Genomic DNA, 10784 nt, shown 5'->3' on the forward strand with positions numbered 1-10784 from the left:
TGAGAGACCTCCCAACACTTTTCCAAATAACACAAAATTCAATCCAAGGAAAGAGTGTAAGGCCCTGACTAGGGGCAAGGAGTCCGTGCCTGAAAAAGAGCAGGTTGCTGAGGAACTGAAAGAGAAAGAGGCTTACGATGAGACTAGAAGTACATTGATACACACCCCAGTGGTGGTGAAGGAGCTTGAAGGACAACAACCTCAAAAATTGTAAAAGGAGACCAAGGATGTGCAACTCACTCAATTCTTAGAAACCTTTAAGAAATTACAAATTAATATTCTTTTTGTCGAGATGTTGGGAAAGAAACCTCCTTATATGGCCTGTTTGAAAAGTGTATTCTCTGAGAAGAAGGCCTTAAGGGAAGATGAAACTATGGTGCTGATCAAGGAATGCAGTGCACTGGTATAAAAGAAGCTACCACAGAAGAAGCCAGACCCCGGGAAGTTCCTGATCCCCTGTACCATAGGAACTATCACATTTGAAAAGGCACTATGTGACCTTGGATCAAGCATAAATTTGATGCCTCTCTCTGTAATGAAGAAGCATAGGAACTATCACCCAATCCCTTCTCATCAATCCCATCCATCTATCCCCCCAACAACCCAAATTCAAATTCAACTTTCCCCTACCCCTTCCCATAATCAAAACTATCACCCTCCCCACCTATAAATACCCCATCTTCCTCCACTTACACCACACCTCCACTCTTCTATCCCTCTTACTTCCCTTTCACCATACACACTTTCTTTACCCCTTCTTTCACTACCAAGGCCAACCCCCCCTTCCTTTATCTTTTTCTTCTTGCTATTTTATTTTTCATTCTTATTTTGCATTTTTATTTTACTCGGGGATGAGCAAAGCTTTTAAATTTGGTGTTGGGCACTCCACTTTGGTCCCTCAATTTTTTCTCTATTTCCATGGCACCCAAGACTGCAGAATCTTCATCAAGGAAGAGAAAAGAGAAAGCCCCCACATTCGACCCATGGAATTTCACTAGATTCTCATCTTCGACACATAAGGCACACTTTTATGAGGTTGTGCATGAAAAGAAGGTGATTCTCGAGGTCCTATTCGATCTGAAGGATGATGAGTACCCAGAGATCTTATATCATATTCTGAGATGAAGTTGGGAAGTTCTGGCCAACCCCGTGACCGAGGTTGGAGCATTGATGGTGCGAGAGTTCTACGCCAATACCTGGGTAACATACAAGCATGCAAGAGACATCAACCCAGAGCCAAAGAATTGGGCACCATGATCAGAGGACACATCTTGGATTTCAGCCCGGAGAGTGTGAGGGCGGCGCTGTAGTTACCACCATCCGAAGGGGACCTTCACTCGTACACTCGGAGGGTTAATACTGACCAACGACTAGATCAAGTTCTTGCTGACATCTGCCTTCCTAGAGCTCAGTGGATAAGGGATTCTAAAGGTCAGTCCTATCAGTTGGGTAGGCATGACCTTAAGCCAGTTGCTAGAGGATGGTTGGAGTTCATCCAACGCTCCATCATCCCACCTAGTAACCATTCTAAGGTTATAGTCGAGTGAGTAGTAATGATTCACTCTATTATGCTCGGCAATGAGGTGGAGGTACATGAGGTGATACCTCAGGAGATTTACAAGATAACTGACAAGTCTTCCACCACTACAAGACTGGCTTTCCCTCATCTTATCTACTAACTATGTGCAGCAGCTGGAGCTAACATTGAGGATGATACCCCATTGGCATCGAGAGGCCAATCACAAAGAAGGGTATGGAGCACATTAGAGAGCATGGACATGTGCAGTAGTAGGAGCCAGTTTCACCGCCTCCACAAGATATCTCGGAGATGCCTCAGGGGATGTACTTCCTTCCCTGTGGACTACTAGGATCAGTTGACCACATCTTTAGGGTAGCTGACGTCATCGGTTGATCAGTTGAGGCTAAAATATCAGGATCACGCTGCACTCCTCCATCAGATGATGGAGATGATGGAGGAGTAGAGGAGACAGGGGCATGATATTGAAGAGCTTAAATACTCCAAAGGATTCTTCAAAGGGAGAGCAGCCACCATCACTGAGGTGGTTGAGTTCCATTCCCCCTCTCTTTTATCATATTTTTGTTTTCAGTACTTCAATTTCTTTTCTGTTTTCTTTTCTATGTTTGCATGATCATTATTAGGATTTCCCTGCTTTCTAGTTTAGTTATTTATTTCAGTACTTTATGTTTACTTTTAAAAGATGTCTCATGTATTGTGCTCTGAACTTAAACAAAAAATTCTAAAGAAAAAGAAGCAGTAAAATGCATGACACTTTGGGTTATATATTGCATGATCTAGTTGCTTTGATGTGGTAGCATTATCTTTAATTCTGAATGTATGAATTAACTGTGCATATTTGATATTGAAGTTGAGTATATTGGTTCTTGAGGAAAAGGAACTTAGCGAAGTATTATTGATTCTGTGAAATAAAAAAAAGATTGATTCTTGAAGCAAAAAAGCAGTAAAAAGAAGAAAAGAAAAGAAAAATAAAAAGAAAATGGTCTAAGGCTTTGAGTATCAATGGTTAGGAGGATCAAAACTGATCTAAGAGCTCAAAAGAGTGATTTTTCTTAACCATATGCTTGTGGTGTGAAAGTGTCAAGTAACCCGTGAGACTAAACACTTAAAGTCGTGACCCAATGCTGTTACAGAGCATGCCTAAGGCTCTGAGCACTACTGTCTGGGAGAAAAAGAAAAAGAGAAATTCAAACCCAAAAAGGGGTTCCCCAGTTAAGTGCTTGTGGTGTTTATGTATTAAGTTAAGCTTGAAAACAAAACACTTAGAGTCATGGCTAGGTTCAAAGGTGCAAAGCACCAAGGAAAAGCAAAAGCTGTGTTCAAGAATCAATTAGAGCCTAAAGAAAAGAATCTATAATATCATCCGAGTTCTAGTTCCAAGAGATGCTAATATTTCTGAACTTCAAAGGATAGTGAGATGCCAAAGCTATTCAGAAATAGAATGTTGTAAGCCCATTCAGTAACTAGACCTGAGCTTCATTGACAACTCAAAGTCTTAAACATTGTCTCTTCTTTGGTCCTATATTGTTTTGGTTGCTTGAGGACAAGCAACGGTTTAAGTTTAGTGTTGTGATACGTGAATATTTTATATCTTTTTTCATAGAATTTTCTAGTTTTTTTAGCTAGATTTTATTTAGTTTTACTTGATTTTAGTGTAAAAACCCTCTTTGGATGCTACTTTGAGTTGTTTTGGTATTTTTATGATTTTAGGTGAATTTCGGAGCAATTTAGTAGAGTTTTGAGCAACAAGAAGAAAAGCCTGGAGCAACCCCCCTGAGCGCTAAACGCCCAACTGGTGTTTAGCACCAGCAAGGGATCAAGGCGCGCATGAGTTACTCCTCCTAAGGCGTTATACGACCATCTTTGGTGCGAAACGCCAAGAGCAAGCCGAGTCACCCTCTCTTTGGGCCTCCAATTGGATTTAACACTTCTTATTTTTATTTCCTTTTGTAATCTTTATTTACAAATAAAAGATTTTTTAGGTCTAGCATTTATTACTAGGTTAGTATATAAGGAATGAGATGAAACCTTTCTGGGGGACTTAAAATCTCGCATCAAACATCATAGGAAATTGCATTTTCTCTGTAAGTAAGATTCAAACATCATTAATTAATGTTTTGATTAAAAAATTTCAAGTTTGTTACTTGCTTGTTAAGAAAGATTCAAACTTTAAGTTCTAGAATCATATCTTATGATTTCTTGTGAATCAAGTCATTAATTGTGATTTTAAAAATCAAATCTTTTTCAAAACCAATTTCGATCATATCTTTTCAAAAATATCTTTCTATCTTATCGTTTTCAAAATCATATCTTTTTCAAAAATTTGATTTTAAAATCACTACAAGAAAATGGAACATTTGTAACAAAAAATTTGTATCAAATTTAAAATTGTTACAAAAAAATAGTATTTTCTAATAATAATATGTGATTGTTACAAAAGAATAATGTTTTGCAACAACATTACAAATTGTTTCAAAACATGATAATATTTTGCAATAACTTGTTTTATTTTGTTACAAATTATGTTAGTTTTTGTAACGAGATGGTGTTTTGTTACAAAATATTGTAATATTTTGTAACAAAAAAAAAAGGTTACAAAAATTCAAAATATTTTGTAACAAACTTTGTTTTTTGTTTCAAAAACTCCAATTGTTTTCTAACAAAAAATTAATTTGTCACAAAATTCAATATTGTTTGTAACAAGTTAATTATTTGTCACAAAATATAAATATATTTTATAACAATTTTTTTTTTCAAAATGTTCAACACTTTAAGAGTAAAAAAAATTGTGTATATATTTTTTTCAAAATAATTTTATTTTGTAACATCCTGCATTTTTGAAAATCTAAATATAAATAAATTGTGATTTTATTTTATTAAATTTAAACTTTATAATTTTAGAAATTATTTTATTAGAAATAATTAAATAGATTCGGAGATAATTTTATTATAAATCAATTAAGATTCTTAAGTAATTTTATCATAATTGAATATTTTGCGTAATTTTAGTAATTAAAAAATAAGAAAGAATTATATAGCTTAATTTAAGTAACTTTTATCATGAAAAAGTTATAACTTATTATTAATTTAAACTTCTTATTTTATAAACTAATCTATTAAGAGTAATTAAATTAGTTTTATTAATATTTGGAGTTAAATTAATTAATATTCTTGTGCGAATTTTATAATTGATTATTTGAAATTAAAATTCAATAATAGAAGTATTATACAATTTAATTTAAGAAATTTGTATTATGATTGTGTAAAACTCCGAATTTTAAAAAGTTATTAATAAATTATTTATGATGTATTATATTTATTTAAGATTATATTTTTAGAGATTTTTATATAAAAGTTGAGTAAATTTTAAATTTTTATTTATTATTTAGATTTTTTATAATTGAAAAATAGTGAATATTTTATATGTCTTAATTTTAAATATTCAGATTTTTAACCTAATTTTATAAATAAAGAAAAATTAATTTATTTATATCTAATATTTTTTTTAAATTAGCATTTGAGTGAAAATAAATTACAAATTGAATTTGAAAAGTATTTTTAAGATAGAAATTTTATATTTAATTTGATTTTTAATTATTATTTTATTTTTTTAATTATTTCATAAAATTACATTACTAACCCTACTTTTAATAAAAATACCTAAACTACCCCACACCACCCTAAACCCTAACACTACACTCATCTCTCACACTCACCCTCACCCACGGTACACACACAACTCACCCACACACACAAAGAACAGAAAGAAGAACAGGAAGAAAGGAAAAAGAAAAGAGAGTGCGGGTTGAGAGAGAAGAGGGGAGGGAGCAGCTCGCCGTCGCCGTCGCCATCGCACACCACCGCCGCGCTGCCAAGGTTGTTGCGTTGTCGACGAAGAGGAGAGAGAGAGGTCGAACGCAGGGAGCTTTCCTCGTTGCCTCGCCATTTTGCCTTCGCCCTCACCACGAATTACTGCCGTTGTGCTCGCGGGCATGGGGGAAGCCATCGCTGCCAGCTTCGTCGGGTCTCTAACGTCGAACCCGTCCTTGCCGCCGCCACTGGAAGCACGAACAAAGGAGAGAAGTCGTTGCCTTCAAGCCAGCTGCCACCAGCGTCATTCATGTCCGCCGCAGTCACCATCGGAAGCCGTCGTCACATGCCTCGCCATTGCCGTCGATTTCGCCGGGAGAAGATGCGTGGACAGAAAAGCCGTGGGTCAGGCCAGAGATCGCCGAGGGGGAGAGAGCTGCCATCGCGTCTGCTGCAGGCTTTCCATCATCGCCATCATGGAGCCGCGAGGAGGCCGTCACCGGTGCGAGCTCACGGAGGGAGAGAGGGGTACAAAAATGTTCAATTTCCATGTCTTAGTTTTTTTTGTTCTTGTTTTAACGTTTCACATTTTTCTTAAGCCATTAATTTGTTATATGTTTTGTTTGCTTTTCTCAATTACTATAAATTTGTGTACAAGGTTGGATCTACTTTCTATGTTGGTTGTTGTTTTTTCTTCTTCTATTTGTACTGAGATATTGATCAGCACAAACCCTTAGTAATTTCTCACAAGACTATAATTGTATATCTTGTTCTGCCAACTTCTTTGTGGTTTCTCTTATCAATTAACCGAGAATGTTGTTGCAGCTTTCTTTCAAGAGTGGACACAACAAGTGCAAGATATATTGAACACAAAAAAGTTTGGGGATATTGCATTTGGAGACAAGGACTTCAAAAATGCAATTGAGTATTATTCTAAGGTACTAATGCACTTGTTCACCTCTAATGTGACTAAGAATAATTATAATCTTATAAACTGCAAATGCATTTAGGATAGCTCCTGTACAATATTTTCTTTTTTAGATATGATACTACTAGACATCCTATATTTGTCTCTCTTATGTGTTCTGTTTGAATGTTAGTCTGATCTATAATATCTCTTGATGCAGATTCTGTTTTTATCTTCAATGGATAAAACCTAAATTCAGGTGCTGTTGAAGTCTAAACTTTGATAAGGGAAGTCTAAACTCTTAAGTGCGTAGATACGCGTTCAGCCTCAATTCAGGTGCTGTTGAAGAACTTGAGCTTGATTCATTTGGACTATCAATTATGCCTTCAAGTTTGGTAAGTTAGTGCCTCTTTGTAAGGTTAATAAAACCAAGTTCAGAACTCAAAATAGCATGCAATTTTTTCCAATCCAATTGAAAATGAAAGTCTACATCCTATGTTAAAAAATCCAAGTCATAATTCCTTCATTTTGATCATTTGTGACTCCTAAGGGGTTTAGTCTACAAATTATAATTCTTGATTGCCATACTTTTAGGTGAGTACTTACTCTTTGCTAGTCGAGGATGTATTGGAAGTAGTATCTGATGCTGTTGTGGTTCGCAAAGCTGCAGCATCGCGTATATAAAGGCTTTCAAAGGTACCTTCATTTCAATAATGGAAGTTTGAGTGTATGAGTGTATCACATTACTATTTCACATTTTACATTTTCTTTTGCCCTTCTGACTGATGGACTAAGTAGGATATTGATTTCGGCAAATATTGCTTACTTTTCTGATAGAGAGCTTCATGATATACTTCGCCTCTATTTCTTAGCTGCTGAATTTTTTGTTTCCTGCTTATATTTCAAGTCATGCTTAATTGCTTATTATGGCTTGTACATGGGAACTTGTGATTCTCATACTTTATTTTAAAAAATTATTTAGAATATAAGGTTTAACAATATCATTGGTTTGGGTAAAATACTGAATAATTATTTAGAATGAAGTGCATCGAGCCATGCATTTATTATTATAAACTTCATTTAAATTCAATTTGCAAGAAGTGCTAAATGCCTTCCATGTTTTACATATTAGTATATTACTGATGCGTGGTGTTATGTAATTGCTTGTAGTTACCTTGTATTTTAGGTGTCAACTTAAATGATGTTGATCTTTTAGAGTTTCTTCAGCAGGTTTAAAAAAGCCTTATCTGAGACTTTGTTGTGTTTTAATTGTATTCCTTCAATAATTGAACATTATTGCACATCATCTGATTTCTTTATCTTAGTTTGCTGACACTGATGGATCATCAACTATGCCGCCCTTTGTTATATGAGTCCTAAATTTGATTGTTTAACAATTGATACTTATGTAAATTTAATAAATTTGTTCACTAAGTTGTGATTGAATTGTGATTAGTTAGCCCAAGTTTATATATTGAATTATTAATTCTTGATAATTTGCATTTTTGATTGGCTAGTTTTGAACTCTGAAATATATTCTTATGGAATTAGTTAATTTTAACTTCTAAATTTTGAACTCGTAGATGATTCCTATTTTATATTAGTATACTTTAATTTGTATATGGATCTATTTATCACATTTTACTTGTGTTATGGTTGAAAAATGATAAATGTCCTATTATTTGGTTTGATAAATTTGGTTGGGTATGGGTGAGACATAAGTTGTGAATTGGTTGTGTTTGTTGGAACCGTGGACGGTGGAAATATCCGAGTTTTAGGGGAGGTTTTGCCGAAATTTTTCTAAACATTTTGGATAAAACATAGTGGAAAAATTATAATTAGTGTTATATCTTGTTTCTAACTTTTTTGTTTTGGTTTTTTTTATTTACAGGAGTGCTGAAATGGTGACCATATGCTACCTTGAGGGCTCAAGAATGTTTTGATGCATAGAGACACTAATCTATGTTAGAACTTTTATGTTTTGGTTGAACTTTTATGTTAGAACTTTTATGTTTTGGTTGAACTAATCAATGTACTCACTAGCTAATGTTATTTTGTTTCAAGACAATTTTAGCTAAAAGGATCTTGTTTGACTTATGTATGTTTTTGCATATTATATACATGTAAACTTGCTTATTAAAATCGTTAATATATTAGTTAATTTAAAAAATAATTTAGTAAATTATGCATGTAATTTGTAATAAAAAAAAGTTGTTACAAAATAATTAATTTGCTTTCGTAACTAAAGAAAAAAATGTTACAAAATCATGTTACATTTTGTAACAAAATTTTTTGATAGGAAAAAAATGACTGTCACGAAAAATACCTTCAAGATCAAAATTTGTTACCACTTTTGTAACGGCTTCTGGTTTTTTGTATCAGAAAAAATTGTTACAAAATATGGTATTGAATTGTAACAATTCCATTTTTCGTTACAAAAACTTTTTGTAACGGGACTTACTGCAATGGACCCTTTTTTTGTTACAAAAAACTTTTGTTTCAAAATTTCGACGTTTTGTAACAATATTTTTTGTTACAAATGCGCCTTTTTCTTGTAGTGAATATCTTTTCTAACTTATCTTCTTATCTTTTCAAAATTGATTTTCAAATTTGTTTCAACTAACTAACTAACTTTTTGTTTGTTTCTTATCTTTTTCAAAACTACCTAACTAACTCCCTCTCTCTCTAATTTTCAAAAATATCTCCCTCTTTTTCAAAATTTCTTTTTAATTAACTAATTATTTTAATTTCTGATTTTAATTTTCGAAAATTACCAACCTTTTTCAAAAACTATTTTCAAAAATCACTAACCATTTTTTCAAAAATAATTTTCGAAAATTCTCTTTCTCTCTCATCTCCTTCTATTTATTTATTCATCTACTCACACAAGGACCTCTATACTGTGGTAAAAAGGATCCCTATTATTATTTTTCTGTTCCCTCCTTTTTCATATGAGCAGGAGCAAGGACAAGAACATTTTTGTTGAAGCAGATCCAGAACCTGAAAGGACTCTGAAGAGGAAACTAAGAGAAGCTAAATTACAACAATCCAGCAAGCACCTTTCAGAAATTTTCGAACAGGAAGAGGAGATGGTAGCCGAAAATAATAATAATGCAAGGAGGATGCTTGGTGACTTTACTGCACCTAATTCCAATTTACATGGAAGAAGCATCTCCATTCCTGCCATTGGAGCAAACAATTTTGAGCTGAAACCTCAATTAGTTTCTCTGATGCAGCAGAACTGCAAGTTTCATGGACTTCCATCTGAAGATCCTTTTCAGTTCTTAACTGAATTCTTGCAGATCTATGATACTGTTAAGACTAATAGAGTAGATCTTGAAGTCTACAGGCTCATGCTTTTCCCTTTTGCTGTGAGAGACAGAGCTAGAATATGGTTGGACTCTCAACCTAAGGATAGACTGAACTCTTGTGATAAGCTGGTCAAGGCTTTCTTAGCCAAGTTCTTTCCTCCTCAAAAGCTGAGTAAGCTTAGAGTGGATGTTCAAACCTTCATACAGAAAGAAGGTGAATCCCTCTATGAAGCTTGGGAGAGATACAAAGGACTGACCAAAAAGTGTCCTTCTGACATGCTTTCAGAATGGACCATCCTGGATATATTCTATGATGGTCTGTCTGAATTAGCTAAGATGTCATTGGATACTTCTGCAGGTGGATCCATTCACCTAAAGAAAACGCCTGCAGAAGCTCAAGAACTCATTGACATGGTTGCTAATAACCAGTTCATGTACACTTCTGAAAGGAATCCTGTGAATAATGGGACGCCTATGAAGAAGGGAGTTCTTGAAATTGATACTCTGAATGCTATATTGGCTCAGAATAAAATATTGACTCAGCAAGTCAATATGATTTCTCAGAGTCTGAATGGAATGCAAGCTGCATCCAACAGTACTCAAGAGGCAACTTCTGAAGAAGAAGCTTATGATCCTAAAAACCCTGCAATAGCAGAGGTGAATTACATGGGTGAACCTTATGGAAACACCTATAACCCCTCATGGAGAAATCACCCAAATCTCTCATGGAAGGATCAACAAAGGCCTCAACAAGGCTTTAATAATGGTGGAAGAAATAGGTTTAACAATAGTAAACCTTTTCCATCATCCACTCAGCAACAGACAGAGAACTCTGAACAAAATACCTCTAATTTAGCAAACTTAGTCTCTGATCTATCTAAGGCCACTGTGAGTTTCATGAATGAAACAAGGTCATCCATTAGAAATTTGGAGGCACAAGTGGGCCAGCTGAGTAAAAGGATCACTGAAATCCCTCCTAGTACTCTCCCAAGCAATACAGAAGAGAATCCAAAAGGAGAGTGCAAGGCCATTGAATTAATTACCATGGCCGAACCTGTAAGGGAGGGAGAGGACGTGAATCCCAAGGAGGAAGACCTCCTGGGACGTCCAGTGATCAATAAGGAGCTTCCCTCTGAGGAACCAAAGGAATCTGAGACTCATCTAGAGACCATAGAGATTCCATTGAACCTCCTTATGCCATTCATGAGCTCTGATGAGT

The 10784-nt window shown here is 34.7% G+C and overlaps 1 non-coding gene across 1 annotated transcript; it reads right to left on the minus strand.

Annotated features, from left to right (window-relative positions):
- Positions 1–9739: 9739 nt before the first annotated feature.
- LOC148578109 (small nucleolar RNA R71) lies at positions 9740–9847 on the minus strand. Its single transcript, XR_015904142.1, has one exon. It is a non-coding gene; the product is annotated as a small nucleolar RNA R71 (small nucleolar RNA).
- Positions 9848–10784: the final 937 nt, after the last annotated feature.

Source organism: Arachis ipaensis, chromosome B1 (assembly GCF_059453495.1).
Source record: "Arachis ipaensis isolate K30076 ecotype BB chromosome B1, ASM5945349v1, whole genome shotgun sequence".
NCBI lineage: Eukaryota > Viridiplantae > Streptophyta > Magnoliopsida > Fabales > Fabaceae > Arachis > Arachis ipaensis.